The sequence below is a fragment of the Strigops habroptila genome, chromosome 3 (assembly GCF_004027225.2).
Source record: "Strigops habroptila isolate Jane chromosome 3, bStrHab1.2.pri, whole genome shotgun sequence".
In the NCBI taxonomy this organism is placed as follows: domain Eukaryota; kingdom Metazoa; phylum Chordata; class Aves; order Psittaciformes; family Psittacidae; genus Strigops; species Strigops habroptila.
The window spans coordinates 24,930,522-24,950,511 of NC_044279.2; the positions used below are offsets into that span (position 1 = coordinate 24,930,522).

The following is a 19,990-nucleotide window of genomic DNA, read 5'->3' on the forward strand; positions in this document are numbered from 1 at the left end:
GTAATAGGAAATCAGGTTTGAGAGATAGCTTGGCACAAAACTTTGAGGGTCTTTTGAGGCAAGGACACAGAGTCTGAACTGAAGGTGAGATGTGTGAATAAAATTAAATAGGACTATCTTTCTCTATGAGCTCTCCAAATACACATTATAACAAGTTTTGTACAAGTGCAACTTAGAAGCTCAGTAGTTTTCGTCACACAGATTCTGTCATGCTCTCAAGGAACAACAAACATCTCTTGACTGACTTCAGGTAAAATGAAGTAGAAAAAAAATTTAAACATATGTATTCCTAAGCTAATACAAGCCAAGAAAAAGAGACTCCCAGTATGAGGGCCATGTTGTGCAGTTTCAAATTAATCATTCCCTCAAGGTGTGGAGACTCTGGAGCAATGTACATAGGGACAGCCATGTGCTCCAGCTCTCAGAACTTGCTCCCATTTTCCCTCAGGAGCTCTGTCTTCTGCAAAAGAAATCACAGAAAAGAAAATGAGGGTAGGTGTAACGCAAAAAGAGGTATGAATGTTGAAATAAATGTTTACCAAACTCAGAAGAAAGCAGTTGCTGTGAACCTGCAACAAAAACTAGTATTCATGGAAGTACACCTGTTCCCTTCTCAAATGCACAGCATTGATGGAAGAAGATAAACTGCTAGAATCCTCAGCATGTGTTTAAACACTGGATTATGGTTTTACTGCCGCTTCATAGGGTCACTTACTAATGTATAGGACAGCTTTGCTGCATGATTAACAAATTTTGGCAGCTACTAGGTGGTGCATGATTCCAACTTTGCCCTAAACAGAAATAGCCAGCTGAAAATATAGCTGGAAATCTAAAGGAAGATTAACCTTCACTTAAAACATAGGTACTGTTTACTGAACAAAGTGAAAACCCGCAAGAATATATTTTAATTACATACACAGTAAGTTACCAAAGGCTTGTGACAGCCTTAAAGAAAACTCAAAACCATGTCAACAGTTGGGGAACAAGCAAGTTAAAAGTTTAGGGAAGACATCCTGGTGAACAACAAGCTCAATATGAGTAAACAGTGTGCAGCTACAGCAAAGAAAGTCAACACAATGCTGAGTTACACCAATAAGGGCATCACCAGAGATAAAGATGTCATTATCCCACTCTACTCAGCGCTTGTCAGGCCACACCTGGAATACTGTGCCCAGTTTTGGTCCCTGCTATACAGAAAAGATCTGGACAGGTTGGAGAGGGTCCAGAGAAGGGCCACAAAGATGATCCAAGGACTGGGAAGCTTGCCATGTGAGGAAAGGCTGAGAAAATGGGTTTTATTCAACCCTGAGAAAAGAAGGCTCAGCGGAAGCCTTATCGCTACGTTCCAGTATTTAAAAGGTGGCAACAAAGAAGCTGGGGGCTTCCTTTTTGCAAGTAGTCACATGGAAAAGATGAGGGATAATGGGTACAAGTTACTCCTAGGAAGATTCTTATTGGACACGAGGAAAATTTTGGACACGAGGACAGTGAGAACAATCAGCCATTGGAATAATCTCCCCAGGGAAGTGGTGGACTCCCCAACACTGGACACTCTTCAGATATAGCTGGACAGGATGCTGGGACAGTCTAGACTGTACTTTTGCCAAGAAAGGTTGGACCAGATTATCCTGGAGGTCCCTTTCAACCTGGTATTCTATGATTCTTGTAAGAAGGCCATCCACATTTAACATCCAAGAATGTTAGAATGGTTGTATATGTTCAGGGTTATTTCTCAGCAGAGTACCACTTCATATGAAAATGACAGTTGTCAAAACTGGAAGTTTCTGCATGGATATACTGGGTTTACTTTGGATTTCATTGGATTGGTTCCTTATATCTAGAACTGAGTAAGTTACCTGACAGCAGAAATTAGCCCAGGACTGTGTAACTTACCAGTGCAGTCACCTTACATATGGAAAAATGAGTTTTGAAGTCCTTAACCTAAAGGAAGTAATTTGCTGGAATTCTCCTACATCATATGATTACATCAGGGAATGAGATTCTACAGCCCTGCAGCCAGATTATTGATGCCAGAGAGACAGGTTGAAGCCCCTGCTCTTTCTAAGACCTGGGGTCAGGACAACACATCCCACATTGCCTTTGAGCACTTCTGCTACTAGGCTACAGTATGGATGGAGATGTGGCAGCAGATGATATAAATAATGTGTTCAGCCAGTACACTTCTGTATTGTATAACTAATTACATATGAATCTCTGTTTTCACTAAGGTGTCCAGGATGTAGATATAAAAAATGGTTTTGAAATACCAACTCTAACCAGAAGAAATACAGATCCTGAATTGCTTCTAGTTCCTACATCTCTCCCTTCCCAGCTGTTACCTTTCAAAGCATCATGGAGAGCTTTTTTTATAGAAAAAATACATCTCAATTTTAATTTTGTTTGGGATATACTTGAGATTTCTATATACAGAAAATCCACATTAATATTTAAAATGAAGCCTTTCAATTGACAACAAAATTGTGCATGGAAAAAATCAAACATTTTTACAATTTTGTTGTAACTGGGGAACACAGGATTTTTGCACATGAAGTATTTATTTGTCAAATCACAGCCACTGTACACGGTAAGAATAACTGTCTAAAGTTAACTGTCTCGTGAAAGAATAATGAATCAAACTGTAAGCTCTGATCACACAGGACATAATCTTTCCCACTAGGGCATTCTTTCTTTCCTAATCACTCTTTTCAAAATCACTGTTCTTCAGCAATAGTCCTTCCACTGTGAAATGCTGCCAGGGACACAAAATAATGTAAATTCATGATAGCATATTGTGATAGCAACAGAGTAGCTTTATTTCTCAGAATAGTTGGACAAAACAAAACGCCTGTATAGTACATCTATATAGAGAGAGGGAGAGCAATAGGTATGTGTGTTTACGTACACAGACTTATACATACACATATGCAAAGACACTATATTTAAGGTAGAAAAAATGAGCACTGCTGTTCTTAGATCCTACCGAGTGCCCCAGCCTTGCTTCCTTTCAACTGTAAATGATTTTCATATCTGCTTCTTCTGACCAGCAAACCAGCAGCACCTTTTCTGGTTTAGCTGTTACCAGCATGATACTCTGAGAAGGCATCTGAAATTGAGTATTGCTTCAGAAAAGCCACAATCTGTAATCAGTGACGTCAATCATATTATTCAAACATAATTACAGACAGCACTTTAATAATAAAAACACAGATTAATATTAGAGGTCTTTTTCAGTATCATAAGCACAGTGAGAAAGATTTCTGTGGGGATCTCTGTTTTTTGGTTTTGAACCTGAATGATACAGTTTGAGGATATTTTGTTTGTTTACCTATGAAAATCATCTTAACCATAGCTTACAAATATAGTTTTATATCTCAGTAAATTCAGCTGGCTTAGAGGATTGTTAATCATAAAAAGCTTCGACCATATTATTTGCCTTGATTTGCATCTATCTTTACTAGAAAGCTGTCATATTGGAGAAAATCATCCTGCAAACTGTGTGCTTACTGAAAATGGAGAAAGCCAAGGACCCAGTCCTAAGCACACTCACAGAGACCTTCACTGCAACTGAGGATGGACACAGAAATAAATGAATAAATGCAAGGAGATAAAATACTGAGACAGGATGAGTCATTTTGTACCAGTCAGTGCCAGCTCTACATTTGCATTATGGAAGGTCAATTATCTCACACTGAAACACAGCTGAAACTATGAACTCAGTAGCTCTGGGCACTTAACACTGTTTAGATCTGTACTTTAACACTTAATTTAATATTTTTCCTGAAGGGAAATGATTAATAATTGCATTCAGTGAAGCATACACTTTAAAAGATTGACCCTCACAAGCTGTTGTTTTTTAGGATTAGAAAAAAGTAGCTGTTTCCCCAGACACTATCCACTTATGTGACATTTTTTTTACACACCACAAAGCTGCCGAATGTAATGTGCTAACGGCAAAATATTAAAGATAACTAATTAGAAGAGCACTTTGCAATTCTGTTTTAGACCATTCAGCAACAAATAAGAGTGAAGTGCTATTTGATGCTGAGTCTTGTATCGATGAAAGTTCTGAGTTTCCTCCTATTGAATTCAGTGTCACATCTGATCTACAGCTTAAGAGGAACCAGTGAGCAGGCAGGAAATTATGTCTGTTCATTCTTCAGTTCGCACACTCAAACATACACTATTGTTTTGAAAGGAATCACTCCCACATATGAAAAGATTTTGGCATCAGCAATATCTTGCCAGACCTAAGATATATCCCACATATATTTTGAGAAACGATAAAATTTAAGCAATTGGAAACTAAGACAAATAACAGCATCAGGTAAGAATGCTTGATTCAGTATCTTAGTATCAAGTTAGAAAGAGCCGAGAATAAGTTTTCTAAGTGCTAAGAGCTAAAGTACAAATCAAGTATGGTGAAATCTATTTACAGTCAAAAAACTAATGTTGTAAGAATAAAACGGTAATTTTTCTGCTCCTCAAGCTTCTTTTGATATGAAAACCTTAATTACAATAATTAACACTTCACATTGTCAGAGCACATTGCAAACAATAAATAATTTTGGCAATGAAGTAGATAGACATTATTATTCATATTTTGTTATGCTATAGACCAGAAAACTAGAACAAATTATGATTTAGAAATGGATTTTCAAAACCTTTTGGCATATGAAGTTGGAGATGGGAATCAAGAGGATTTTAAAAGTGCAAAGATATTTAAATCCTATAGATTAAAAATTCAGGAGCAAGTCACCCCCTTATTTGGGTCTTCAAACCAGCACTCGTAGTTAATGAACTTGTCCAGAGAAAACGCTGACCGGACATTTTCAGAGAATGGTGCATAAAATGGACAGAGATACTGGTTAGAAACTGTCTTAGAAAATCTAGCTACTTCTGCAACACAGAAGTTGCCCTATCACCATAAAGTTCAAGAAAAAATGTGTCATGTTTTCACTGTATTTCAAGTGTGTATTTCATATCCTGCCAAGGCTGCTCACAGTCATGTTCACTGGGTTTGTGTATTCGTATGTGGATTCAATGCATTAGGAAGTGCACCAAAAGCTTAGCCACCAGCCTCTAAGTTCTCCAAAGAGCCATTTCTTGGCAATAACTGTTGGCCTACATCTGCAGCAGCTACTCTTAACACTGTGTTAGGTGCCGGAGGCTCTGTGCTCCATGCCAATGCTTTGAGAATATAGTGAAAATAATAGGCTGTTCAATCTACTATAAAAGCAAATATTGTTAAGCAAATGACCTTTATGTACTCTTTCAAAAAATATTCCCACTCTCAAACTTCTAGAGAAGCATATAATGTAATTATTAACATGTGATCTCCTCTGTAGTATGAATATGTGGCTTGAAAATGTAGTATAACTCAAAAGACTTTCCATCAGTACAGTGCTAAAACTAAATAGTGAAATCGGCAGCTGGGCATTCAATGGTAACATGTTATTAAGTAGAAGGGGAAGGTTGTGGTCAGTCAGTATAATTAACAAAACACTATTTTACTGCTACCGAATGAAATGTGATGTGTGCAGACAGATGTTGCCCAGCATACTGCATGTCATTTCATACATTCTCTGCAGTAAATTAGGCTTCATAGTTTGAAGTGTTTACAATGAAAATGAAATGAAAAAAAATTGCTTAAGAAATACAATTTACATTTCCAGTATATAATTATCATCAGATTTAATGACATAGTCCTTCCACACAGTATTCCTTCAGTTCGTTAAAATAAAGCCTAATTCTTTGATGATTTGCGCATGTTCAAAATGAGAACAACATTTTACAGTTTTGCACTTGGTGGTCTGGCTTATCTCATCTACTTTTCTCCCTCTGCACCAACCAGGTGACACAGAGAAGTGAAAAACATCTCACCAGCAGATGATACTCTTAGTGTGATGGATTCCCTAGCAGTCAGAGAGCTGGTAAAGCTGCTTCCTACCCCTTCTCTCTTACATCTTCCTACTTTCCCTGGGGTTAAGAAGGCAACAGATGAGCCAGAAGGAACAAGCTCATTATTTTCTACACACCCTGCTTTACTCAACAAGTAAATGGTCCAATTTTCAGCAAATAGAGATTAATGCCTCTCACTGTCAGTGGATACATATTTATTTTACACAATTCAGAATTTGAAGAAACTTCAATGTGACCTTAGAAATCCTGTGAAGAGGTGCAATTTGGTCTCTGCTTACCTCACATCATGATACACAAATCAATGAGGTGGCCTTCGTTAGCATTCTGATGCCTGAGGATAACAGCAGGCACCAAGATGACTATTTCCAGCACCATTAATTCTTAGTAATATTTTTACAGAGATCCTGCAAGGATTCTCCTTGGCTTTGTCCATCATGGCTATTTCTGATTCAGTGCTCCAGCTAAACAGTGCCAAAACTACTCAAAATGTGTGCCAAGGGTTTTTCTGCTGTTCTGTGAGTATTACCCAGTTCTGAACTGAACTGCTAGTGCCCTGCCTTGGTTATTTCCCAAGTTTCAATCCTCTACTCCTTTCAGGAGCACTCAGATTCTTATTTCTTTTTTTTTTTCTATTAATATTTAACTGTTTCTATGACTGGTCTTATTGAAGTCACTGTAAACTCTGAACATGCACAGACCATTAGGTTACAGTAAAGTGGTGGGTGACGCTTATCTGAAGACCTTTATTTCCTTCAGTTGAGAAAGAAATGGAAATATCACACAAAATACTTTACAGAACTCCAAATCATCATTCTCACCTACTAACTGCCACTAAGTCCTTTTAGATTTTTAAAACTGATCAACAGAATAAAACACTGACTTTCTTTTCCATGATGCAGTCAGCTGCAGATATGTACTTAGTAAATAACATTTAATAATAAGTCCAGAGGAAGAGAAGTTCATTTAAAATCATGATCTATCAAAGGTTTATTCCTGGAAGAATTCTACTGGAAGAACTCTTCAAAATCAACACACAGATTAACCAAATGGTCTGGCCTTAAATACAGCTTTTACAGCCATTTTACCCTCCTTCCGACATGCTTGTCATTTTATCCTATCTATCTTTCTTAAGAGGGATGATACTGACCCTTCCCAGTGTGCCAATTAATCTTTTGAAAAATTTTAGAGATGTAGTTATATTTATCTCTCAATCAATATTCAGTTTTCTAGTTACAGTAATCAGTTTTGGTTTAGTTCATTTTAGATGGTTCAAACTTACACAGAAGAGAATTTGGGACTGCAAATAGAGAATCAAGCACTTATTTGGTGTGAATAGAGAAACATCGACATCATAATGTGTTTTGCAAGAGGAGTACAGATTAAGACACAAAGACAAAGTAAAATATAAGAAACAGTTTGTTATCTGTAACCAAAATAAAGGCTTGTAGATTTCAAGTGGTACTAAGCATAATAGACTTTTAGGTTATGTATATAAATTTAACATTTACTATAAAGAGGATATTTTCAAGAGAAAAGTAATCTTATTGCTTTTTTTAGACAGTTTCAGAAGTCATACATTTGTACATTTGCCAAAATTAAATATTCAAAATATAACGATGTGATATATTTGTAAAAACATTAAATACAGTGGAGTTACTGATCATGACCTGCATGACTCAACATTTTGCACAAAATCCTGAATTTGCTTATCAAGTTTTTAAGTTCTCTTGTCTTATTTAAAGGTATGTTGTCAACTCCCATAGCACTTAAATGATTCTCATTATGGACATGAATTAATTAAAACGGCTAACACCCGAAGCTGAGTTTTTCTCATGTTGTCAAATGTCACTTGCTGTGCAAATAAGGCCTGTCAGAAACCATTAATTACATTTGTGTGCTTTTCAGTCTCATAAGTTTTGTACTCTCTCAATAAAATTGGGCAGAATGAGTCTTTTAGATGTCCTAGAAAGCCATTTTACTTGCATGACTCTCCTGGTGTCCAATAGTACACATACCATGAGAGATCTCTAGCTTTATTCTGACCACAGTTCCTACATATTCCTGTCTTTTCTTTCGATATCTTTAGATTAAAAAGTTGTTGAAAACCAGTCTTATTAACTTTTCTCAGATATTGACTCAACGCAGTACCTAGCATTTTTCAAAGGTGTTTGCTTTTGGATGAAATGAGACTTGAGTCTGTATCTTTGATGGATTTACATCCCTCACATCCATATGTTAAAATAAAAATAACATCTGAGCTATTAATTTCAGAATTTGGTCTCTAAATAGTAGATTTTCAAAAGCCTAATTTTGTTTAAGACGATGAATGTAACTACCATCTTTTCAATTGATATTCTTTTCCTCCTAAAATACCCATACTGGTTAGAATGCTACTGCCAGAATATGCAAACTGCTTCACTACTTGTATTCACCTGACTTCTGAAGCAACACGGTTGCAAACTGACAGAGGTCTAACTAGACGCTCTGAGCTAATTGCTACTTCCACTTCCTCAGGATGTCAGATTGGATTTTCTGATGTGGTTAAGGAATGAACCCAGCAGACAATCCTCCTACCTGCAACAGGACTCTCCAGGCACAGGCCTGCAGAGATCACTTTGAACAAGAGCAGTCACAACCCGCCTTCCACTCAGGCTTCCCTTGTGGTGGGCGTCTTTCAAACAGCAACACAACAGAGAAAATTTATTTAAACTTCTAACTGCAAAATTTCAAAGAATTGCCAGAAAGTGTCAGAAGCACATGCAGTTTCTGAAGCTGGTTTTAGTTTGCCTCTTCTTAGCAGGGCAATGAAGTATGAACTGGGTTTTTACTCTAGTGTCTGTACAGCTGGTAGAGTGGGAACAGAAGTAATAGGTTTTATGTAGTTTTCTCAACTTTAAGTTTGCAAGGGTGTATCCCTCTCAATTAGCTAAAAATAATTCCAATAAATTGACTTAAAAGCCTCAGCATGATCTTTCACGACCCTGAAAGGTGTGCATACTAGTCTTATACTGCATTGTGTTAGCACAAGTGCTTCTATTGTTTTTTTATAAGCCTAGCACTGAATATCAGATTGGAATGTCTTGAATTTTTCCTGGGCTATCTCCTGTAAAATAAACTGCATTATCTTTTGATACCTGCACCTTATCACCTCGAAAAGAGAATATACTAGTCATAAAGTTTTATGTATTCTTCTTTTTTTTTTTTTTTTTTTTTTTTTTTTACGGAGAGACACTATTTTTTATACTCTAAGTGCAAATTCTTCAGCGGGTAAAGCTTGGGTAATGCATGACACTACTGGGAAGATACAATCTTTTGAGAATTTGGGATGATATGTGGCAGTTATAGCTGCTTCTCAGGCATATAGGAGATTATAATCTCCTTTTTATTTCTATTAGACAACAATCTGTGGTTTTACTCAAAGCTTTAGCACAATGAAAGTGCCTTTCTGGGTGCTAATTTACAGGAAGTGCCAAACTGGCACTCAGAAACTTCCTCCTGCAAGTCCTTCCTAATTCCAGACTTGTGAGACTTCATTTTTTGGTTATGTAAATGGACACATCAGACTGCAAGAGAGGTATATACTCAGACTGTGCATGGTGGTAGGAAGCAGCCTGGGCATGTTGCCTGACAGCGTTGGAAAAGGAGGAGTGTAGGAAAGGAAATTTCTGCTGGAATTCATAGGAGAAAAGCCCTGTGTCCTTTGTATTTATCTAGCACTTCTCATCGAAGAACATCAGAGCCTGTAGTCTTTGATGGAAAGAGAAAAAAACTTCAAGACCTTAGTGCTACAAACGTTTATCTAAAGGAGAATTAAGCCCATGAGTGTTAGCAGTAACAGGGCCTAAATTTGCAAACGATCAAAGGCAAATGATCAAAGCAAATGAGCAATATCTCAAGCAGGTTACGATAGCATCTTCCCACACATCTCTATAAATTATTATTTTAAAATGTCTTTGGAATTTGAAAGGTATATTTCCCATGGAAAATATATACTCTTGAGAAAAACGCATTTTGACAAAATATGGCAAAAAAACTCTGCCAGGTTTAAGGAACTGCAACAAATAGCTAGTATACTTAAAATCTAGTCCTAAAATTATGACATGTAAAAGAAGCATAAGTCACTAAGGTGTGCCAGGATACTTTAAATTCATTAGCTCAGCTTTGTTATAGTCCCAGTGAGATGGGACCAAGCAAGAATAGTTACAATGTAATCGTAATTTTATTTTCATTTGGAAGCTGGGACCTGTATCCACCATTAATCTCTCCATTAATTACTGAATCCTTAGCATTCGCCATTTGTTCTAGGCGTATACAAGTTAGGAGCCTAGCTATTTTACCACCTCACTTCATTCAGAAGAGAGGAGTACTATTCATCCCAAGCACTTTCTTTTCCTCTCCATTGACTATGAAAGAAGTCTAAGACAACTATTATCTCAATTTGGACACATCAGTTAACTTTCCGCTATTAGGTGGGATGAATTTGAGCCTGAGTCAGTTTAGGGAAATGTAGAATTTGTCCCTACCCATGATCAGTAGCAGGAATAGAGAATTTAGGGGAACAGATTTCCTGCCGCATCTTTCTGAGAGGGACATTTGGCATTAAATAAACAAAAGCAAAAAACCAAACAAACCTCTCTTAGTACTCTTAAGAATGATAAAAATGGATATGTGCATACCATTTGTACTGTCTGCATATAGAATGCAAATCTTCAGTGCATTAGTAGTAAATGCCATTTCTCACATGTCCCTCAGCTAGAATCAAGCAGCATTCTGGGGCTCTATACTGTTAAACTAGGGAAAGGGGTAGCATTGAAACACTAACACACCAAACACTCAATTTAGAAATATAAACTGAAAGTTAACAGTCTCTTTAAAATTAAAGGCTATTTCTGCCTTCAGTGTATACTTATGACTTTTTGGCTAATTTTAAAAAAGTTAAACTCACCTGCATCTGAAGTGAAATATCATATAATAGCACTCAGGTACATGGAGACACAATCTAGGTGGCTCCTTTGATGCATTTAGTAGTGTTTAGAAACCAAAGAGCCAGTGGTCACCTAAAATGCTGGGGTTTTGAAAGTGTAGTTCTACAGTTTTTAGATTTTTCTTTGATGAATTATTCATGAATTTATAGAACCAGTGACTACACTTTGATATGAATTTCAATGATCTGTGGCTCATCTAGTCTTTTCGTAACATAAAAAATATTTTCATCTTTAATCATATTTACCTCTGAACATCATTGCTTTTATCTTTACCATTATTTTAGAAGGCTATTTTTACTGATCTTTCAGCTAGGAGAAAGAAAAAAAAAGAAAAAAAGAAAAAAAGAAAAAGGATGCAGGGGAGGAGTATTGCCTTACCTTTGGGAACCTAATTCACTTACAGAAGTGGATGCAACTCCTGGTAACTTCAATGGCAGCTGCAGCTGTTTACACCTGGGCTGATTTGGGCAATTTAGGCAGGGCTAACAGCACTTGCTGACATTCAATCCCCCTGACATTTCTGATTACACAGATTTTGTGTTCATTTTCTTATACTTTGCCAACTCAGACCAGTATTTTTCTAGACTGAGAATCTTCTCAGGCTTCAGCTTTCAGCTCTGGGCTTAGTTGTACATCTTTGTAACTTTAACCAGCCTGGCTCTCCAGTGCCTTGATTCTGGGTTAGGGTATTTGTCGTGGATTTCAGTATAGGGTTCCCACTCTCCATGTAACTATGTTACAGCATGCATGGATCAAGATAGGTAAGAGTGTAGTCTAAAATTGGTGTTAGTGCAATTTAACCCTCTTTTTAAAAAAAAGGGTAAAATGAAGCAGAATAAATCACATCTTCTAAAGGTTTCTTCAGCTGCACTGGTAATTTGCAGTAGCACAGGTGGAGTCAGCAGCTGCAGTCTCCAGGACAAAGATCACAGAATAAAAAGTATCACAAAGGTGTGATGATTAGATCTGCAGTGGTGGTTAGAAAAATAAGCCAGAAAAAGCAAAATGGCTCTGTTAATGAAGCAGCAATTTGTTGAGTCTGAAGTGTTTCAGTGGAGATATCTCAGATATGACAATTTTTTGCCTATTCCAAAGAAAGATAGTAATTTGATTTACACCTAAATTTCTGTTAGAACCTCCCTGGGCCAAAGACTCTTGTGTTTCTATAGTATATGGCCATGGGAAAGACCTAGGAAGAGAAGCTAGTGCCTCCAGAGAACATATCTAGATTCTTAGGACACTATGAAATACTAGAGTTGCAGGCAAATGTTTTTTGATAAATTGTCATTCTTAGCAGTGATGGATCTGGGGAATGTAGTTCATTCCAGACATGCCCCATCAGGTGTTTCTGAAAAAGATATCTTACACTCAGAAAAAACCAACACCCCCCCCCCAACACACACAAGAAAAAAGGGGAAAAAAAAAAAAAAAATGAAAGAAAAAGGCTTGATTCCCTTTGCATATGAAGAAATTCATGAAAATAGGAACTCATCAAATAAATGAGATAGGATTTTCTCCATATAAGTTCAGTTCATGAAAAAAAAGAAAACATCTATGCAAGATTGGAGATCATTGTTTTAATCACTTTGGAGCGGCCAGGATATCTACCTCCCTTTACTGAAATACTACTTTGTTGGCCTTCAGTCTTCTGTCTTTGAAGACTTCACAAAATGTGCAATTATCATCCCCAAATACATTCTATATCATATCTCATTGGATAAATGAACAGCTTTCTTTCATCTAAAGATAAGTGGGCATGGGAATTTCAAAGATGACACAAAAACAAGATGTGCATTTCAAACCAAACTGCGAAAAATAGACTACACATCCTACACAAAGCTGCAAAAGCCATGATCAAATGGGTAAGACCAGATACTCTTTCACAGAGAAGGATCAGAAAAGAGAACAGACACACATTGAAGCTAATCTACGAACAAGACAAACGAAAAAAAATACATGGTTCTTCCTCGGAAAGATATCTGTTATTATTGCTTAGAAATGTTTTTAGAGAAGTTTTGGACATACTAAGTGCTTTTGTTGATAAGATACTCAAAAGTTTAGACATAATCACTCATTTAGCTGTTCTTCATGAATAGCCTTGTGGAACAAAATTTCTCCCAAATCCTTCATATTCTTTCTTAGCCTGAATCAGTTCCTGTGATTGCTCAAACTTTGGTATCCTCAGGAGTCCACACTTGAAAACATAAACCTTATCTGTTCATACAAAAAAGGGAAAGATTTCTTTATCCACTTGTGTAGAAACGGTGTACAAAACGACAACTAAAGCAATGTTATTCATAAAAACATGTCTTATTTGCAACATTTGATCATGTGGAGTAGCACTTAAGTGTCCTGTTCTAAAAGCACTGATGTTACTCATACAGCTATATGGAAAAATGATATTTTGTAAGCTTTGCAGAAAAAAGGGTTTTGGTTTTGAGTTGGGGAAAAGAAGTAGCTGAGCCTATTTTCATAAATAAAACAGAAGAAAAATCCCACTTCCATATTCTATTCCATTAAAATTTACATACATGAAAATAAAAAATATTATTTTTTCCAAAGCCTGTTTTCTCAGGAATGTTTTCTTTGATTTCTTTCACTGAGATTATGCATATTATGAGAAGTATTATAAGGTGCTGTGGAGTCAGTGATACAAAGTGCTGAGTACTCCTGATGTCTACTGGAGCCAACAAGTGTTAAGGCTTAAAAATGAACTGTAAATGTAATATAAAATTTGGTCCTTGTATGTTGGTTTTTTTGAACTATGAAGAAAACCACTTTTCTGCATTTCAGGGAATGTAGGAGCAAGGGAGAACCATGTTTAGACCCCATTAATAAGCAATGAGTGTAAAAGATCAAATAGTGCCCTATAGGGTGATGAGAGGGTCTGGTTTTCGCAGCTGAAGTAAAATCTTGAGCAAAACAAAGGTAGTCTCTTTTCTCATTCAGTACTTTTTATCATTTATAATTTTCTAGGTTTTTGTTACAAGTTTCTCAAGTTGTGTTTTTTCTTAAAAAAATTAACAGAGGAATGTTTTAGTCTGATGTAAAATATAAAATAATATTAAGTTTACATTCCTATTTTCATAGAATCATAGATTCACAGAATCATTTTGGTTGTATCCTTTAGGATCACTGAGTCCAACCATAAACATTGCCAAGTCCACCGCTAAACCATGTCCCTAAGCACCATGTCTGTCTTTTAAATACCTCCAGGTATGATGACTCAATCATTTCCCTGGGCAGCCCGTTCCAATGCTAATTAACCCTTCTGGTGAAGAATTTTTTCCTAATATCCAATCTAAACTTGAGGACATTTTCTCTTGTCCTACCACTTGTTACCTGGGAGAAGAGACCAACTCCCACCTTGCTACAACCTTCTTTCAGGTAGTTGTAGACAGCGATAAGACTGGACCAAGTGTGTATACAGGCGCGCAAGAAGACACTAACCTCGAAGCAAGGGCACCAGAGCTTTTTCAGTTCCCAGGCCTGCCACAAATTCCGCAAATACCAGTTAGCAACTTACTCTCTAGGTCCCAGATTTTCCTCCCTAAAATGGAAATACTGCATCTTTCTCCCTACTGTGTACTTCTCTTGGTCAGCGTGGTCCCAGGCTTTTCAAAGAAGAGGCTGTGAAATCATATGGTTCTTAACGAAATGATGAGTGCAGCATGTAATGGGAAAAGTTCATCCAGGATAGGAAAACACTTGCACAGAGAACCCATGAATTTAGGTTCTGCTAAATTAACATTGCTAATTTATTATATACATTGTTCACTGATTGTAAATATACTATTTGTTTGCAGGCTAAGGCCAAGGCGATGTTGTTTCTTTTTCAGTCAGCTTTACAGAAAAGGATAGGAGGAATATTCTAATTATATTATATTAATTATATATTATGTTATATTATATTATATTATATTATATTATATTATATTATATTATATTATATTATATGCCAGTAGGGATTTATTCCTAGCCCCACTGAAGCAGAACTCCCAATGACTTCTAAGATTTTAGCCAGTGTGAAAAATTTCTTCTCTGATTTTTTCTATTTTGATTCGTTTCCAAAAGAGGTTTGAAAAACAAATGCAAATACCTTCATAGGCAAGAATTAATATCTGCCTATTAATTGATTCATACCACTCGCCATTTAACAAAAATGTAGCATGAATATGTACTTATTTTCCAAGGCCAATTAACTAGAATAAAATGCAAATTACTTGTTAGCCAAGAAAAGTAATGTGCTATCATTACCGTCAGTACAGAAATCCCACTACAAACAAGCAATAAATAATGTCAGGAAATGTCAGTTTCAGAGGGAATGTCACCATGGAAAAGAAGTTTATGAAGTGGTGAAATGCAACTGGGATTGCTTCCAATTGTGAACTTCGATAGTAGAAACCAAGCCAGTTTAGAGGTGTATTTCACAGGAGACAGAGTATACCTTAAGATAGGAAATTCAGGTAAATCTTTCCTTCAACATAAAATATTGAAGATGCAAAATGATGTCTGAGGATTTAAGGATTCGAGAATTTTAAGGATTGAATATTTAAAAGCAAATGCTCACTGATAATTCACAAGTTCATTTAAATCTTCCTGATGTTAAAGTCACTGTAGTGTTTCTTCAAGAGTGTGACAAACTGGTTCATCTGGTAAAACCTAACAAAGATTTTACTCGTATTCTTAAAAAAATACAAACCCATTTTGGAAAATCATACTTGTTTCACTTACCCCTTTGTCAATTGGTAACAACAACACTGCTAGTAGGGTTCCTTTCAGGCCCAAAACAATGCCTGGTCGTTTCAGTAGGAATATTTCTGGTGTGTTGCAGATTCAGCCCTTACAGGGCATTGAGAATGGCACTGTTCCTTGTTGGACTTCTCATTTAGGAAGACCAAACATAAAACTTACACTGCTGTACACTGCAGGGAAACTTCAGAATAGGTAGATTTATGGGAAGTCATGGTGGCGGCTAAATAAATTTAGTTCAGCACATGGCAAGATTCCTTTATCAAAGAAAACTTCTATAAGAGAAGAAAATAAAGGTTTTCCACAAAGAGATACTACTTATCTTTTAAGAATCAAAGGAAAGAATTATTCTATAATACAGAATGTCTTCCTACAAAAGAGAAATTTGATATTACTAAGGTAATGGTATCAACAAGCTACATTCAAATAGCTTGTACACATTTTCAGCCATTGTTAACCATTAATAGTATTAATAGGAATTTCTTTATTGCAGCAGGCATATAATTTTCCTTTCCTTTGTTTTGTTTCCTATTTTGCCTTCCTGTTTTTTCAGTTTGTAATAAATCATGAAGACTCCTTTAATTTTCTCCAAGACACCTACTAATGTGAATAAGTTTTTTCTTATTATTACTTGAAAAATATCTATTCTTAGCTAAACCTTTTCATGTAAACATTGTTTCTTTTCAAGGTTGCTGGTTCATTAGTTTTTTAATATATAGAATATGTGGGGAATATACTTGGTCACATTTGAAGAATGACTTTTTTTAAAATATGTATCTTCAGTTTCTATGAAGGACTACATACCTGAGAAGTTTGAAATTATAAAACTGAGGTTCTTCTGAATTGTAACTAACAGACAAAACTAGGTAATTTCTGTGAAGGATGAAGACTATTCAAAGTAACTTCTATGCCTGAGAAACAATGACTCTGTTGAATATGCACTGGTTTAGGTTTTCATTTCTAAAAGAAGATGCTTTTACACAAATATGAGGGTTTAACAGATTTGTAATGGTGGTCTCAAGTGAGCTAAAAAGAAAAAAAAATCATAAGGTGTTTTTATAGTTAATGCAATTAATCCACTAATGAAATGTTAAGTAATCCATGATTTTGTTGTTGGATGTGTATGCCTGTAACAGTGTAAATACTTTTTTTTTTTCCCCTCCCAAATAGTTTATTAAAAGTAAACAAAATATTCTGACTGTAACATTATAGGTTAAATATCTTATCTATAGGAGAAATAATGTCTTGAATTATGTGTTAAAGGACTTTTATCTTCCAATAATCCCAGCAGAATTTCAAGACCAATGTTTTCAACAAAGGATTAAAAATTCTTAAAGGCTGTGAGAAAATATTTATGCATATGCCTTTTCTAATTGAGATTGGCAACTTTAAAAATACTCTACCCAAGAAGATACAGCAAAACTCCAGTTTTCATAATTGGTGTTTTTCATAATTTACAGGCAAAGAGGCATAATGTTCTATGTTACTATGTTAACACATTATCAAAGTTGAAAGTAGTTTAAGTTAAACTTAAGTGTTCTTAACTAACTGGGCAATAAGTTCATTATCCCATATATTGTGGAGTAGGCTAGTGCACTAAATATGACTATGAAACACGAAACTTACTTAGAAATAAGTACAAACAGTACATTCAGTTAAAAAAAAAAACCAACAACAAACCCAAAAAAACCCCAGTGTTTGTATCAAGTGCTAACAGGTTTATATGAAAGCTGCATTTCCACTCTGAACCACCACACTTTGAATATGGACTTACTGCACGTTTTTTATCATTAGCCTTACTGCAAACTTCAGCCATTCTGTATTTTCTGCTCTGGTTATCACCAAGTTCAGTTGGACTTGTAGTTTTCTTTATAGACTCTCTGAATGTGATTCAGTTGTCTAAACCTAGGCATGTAGTTCTGTGTAAGATGGCCTAGGGCATTTGACCTGGCCATCTGCTCTTCCAAAAAAAGGAATGGGCCTCCTGTAGACCATAAATGTCTGTCTGCTAGCTCTGTGTGGAAGACTTCAAAACCCTAAGGTGTCCCACATGCCAGGGAGTCCACCTGCCTTTAGAAAACTGAAAAGAGCTCTGGTCTTTCTCATTTCCTGCCTTGAGCTGGCTCTGGAGTACTGTAATCCATTACATTTTAATCTGGTTAAAATGAATATCTAACCTTATATTTATACATACACTTGTGAATTGGTGTTTAAATTCCTCCTGTAGTCAGTGAGACCAGTGATACCTGCTGAGTAATGCCACTCACCTAAAGTAGATACAGTTTCCATGTGTAGTGCCATTTGAAAGAGCTCTGCAGAGTTTCTGTATGTAAATGAAAGCTATAACATAATCCTAAAGGAGACACGCATCCTGTAGGAGAAGCAGATGGCAACCAGGCAAGATGTCATAGGCTGTATAAAATGGCACTGCAGGTCTCTATTCAAGCAACTTAAATCCTAAGTCAACTGAACACCCAGAATAGTACAACTGAGTAACCTCGTCTAGTGGAAGGTGTCCCCCTACCCATAGGTCCCTTCCAACCCAAACCATTTTATGATTCTATGAGTCTATGATTATCTGAAAGTCAATACTTCCATGCTTTCATACAGAGTTCAAGGAATAAACTAAAACATGACTTAAAGGAGTCCTGAATCCTTTCTGGATATCCCAAGTTTGAAATGACAGACATTTTCAACAAATATGCTCTAAGACAACAAATACCTATTCAAAACTGTTTATTATGTGCTGCATTGGTTATCTGTGCTTACTTGCTTATTGTTCCTCACGCATTTTAGTCTATCTATCTATCTATCTATCTATCTATCTATCTATCTTTTGCAAGCTCATAAAGATAAACATTTACTGGGAGAGAACTGCCTGTTTCTGTAGCCATATTAAGATGTCCATTGGGATAAAAGAGCTCTAAATTCCCTTCAAAATTGATACCAAAAGGCCCTCAAACTCTCCTATCTTTTCTACCTCAAGTTGCAGAAGGATGGGGATGAAGGAAAGAGGTTAAACTTGATCATCATTCACAAATCATGGGCTTGCTCAACATTTCATTCAATCGGAAGCACACTTCCCTGATGGCTAAAAATAAATAATAAATCTTAAAAATCAATCAATCTGGTTTAAGAAAACTTGAAGAATTCTAAAATCCTTGATTCAATGTATAATTACCATTGTTCAATGTATGGTACAAAGACAGGCTTTCCTTTTCACTGATGAGATTTAAAAAAGCTACTGATTACTTTGTAAATTATATTTTTCCTTAGATTTACTGCTAAACTCAGGTATTTGACTTGACAGATCACTCACATTCAGCTTCTCTCAAAAGAAGGGAGATTTATATGGATAAGTACATTTGCAGTCAAATGAAGACTCATTCTCTCAGTATATTCAGCAATCAGTATTATCCCTGAGCCAAATACTATGTCTGCATTCAGTCTTTTATGAGGCAAAACTACAGATGAGTTGAAACAAGGAGCTACCAAGTAGGTTTTCTTATATAATGAACAGAAAGAGTGCCTTCTGTAATGCCAACAGGGCAGGCATTGCATGATAAGATTTGAACAACCATTTTCCTCAACATTCTTTGTAGCCTTGAAAGTGAATTTTCATAGTTCTGCTGTATTTGCTGTATCAGGGCCGCTCAGCCAGGCTTTGGAGTTTCTGCAGCAGTATCAGAAAAAGAATTACGGCAAGGCTTCTAAATTCATACATTTACTATGTCTGCAGAACTAAAGGACAGGTATATAAGTGAGAAATACACCAAGAAAGGTATGGTTTGTCAGCAGAGATTACTTTTATCTGTGCTGCAGTTCAGGCATCAGCAGAACAGTACTGAGGTGTATGACCAAAGCAGAGAAGTGACAGCAGTGCATACCCTGATCATGAGCAATATGAAAATGTATGAATGCCACAGCTTACATCTTACAGCAGGTCAGATTAAGGGTTCTTCCCAGGCTGTGAATGTAAAGCAGATGCTGCATGTAATATCCACTGTTAATATGGAGTAGAAATGGCTGCAATTATTTTACTCAGTTCTGTACCTGGCACAAGATAAATAGAAAATCTGATTTATTTCACCTGCTGAAGACAGAAAATATGAGATGACAACCTGGCTTATACAGGGGATTTACATTATTCAAAAGTTTTATCAACACTATTTGCATTTTTCTCATTAAGGATATTCTGCATTGAGCTTCTGGACAGCTAAATAACAGTGTTCAGGGATTTTAATCTTTTAGGGACCAGTTTATGAAAGGACTTAGTGGTAATTTCATCATCCCGCTGTTTTCTTAATATTTGATTTTGTTATTTTTATTATGCT

The 19,990-nt window shown here is 36.2% G+C and overlaps 1 protein-coding gene and 1 long non-coding RNA gene across 5 annotated transcripts in view; one reads left to right on the plus strand and one right to left on the minus strand.

Moving 5' to 3' along the window:
• KCND2 (potassium voltage-gated channel subfamily D member 2) overlaps positions 1-19,990 on the minus strand; it is a 291,609-nt gene that overhangs the window by 233,388 nt on the left and 38,231 nt on the right. The gene's annotated exons all lie outside the window — the stretch shown is intronic.
• LOC115605073 lies at positions 1,385-19,323 on the plus strand. Its single transcript, XR_003990502.1, has 4 exons — positions 1,385-1,585; positions 7,163-7,167; positions 11,611-11,616; positions 19,314-19,323. It is a non-coding gene; the product is annotated as an uncharacterized LOC115605073 (long non-coding RNA).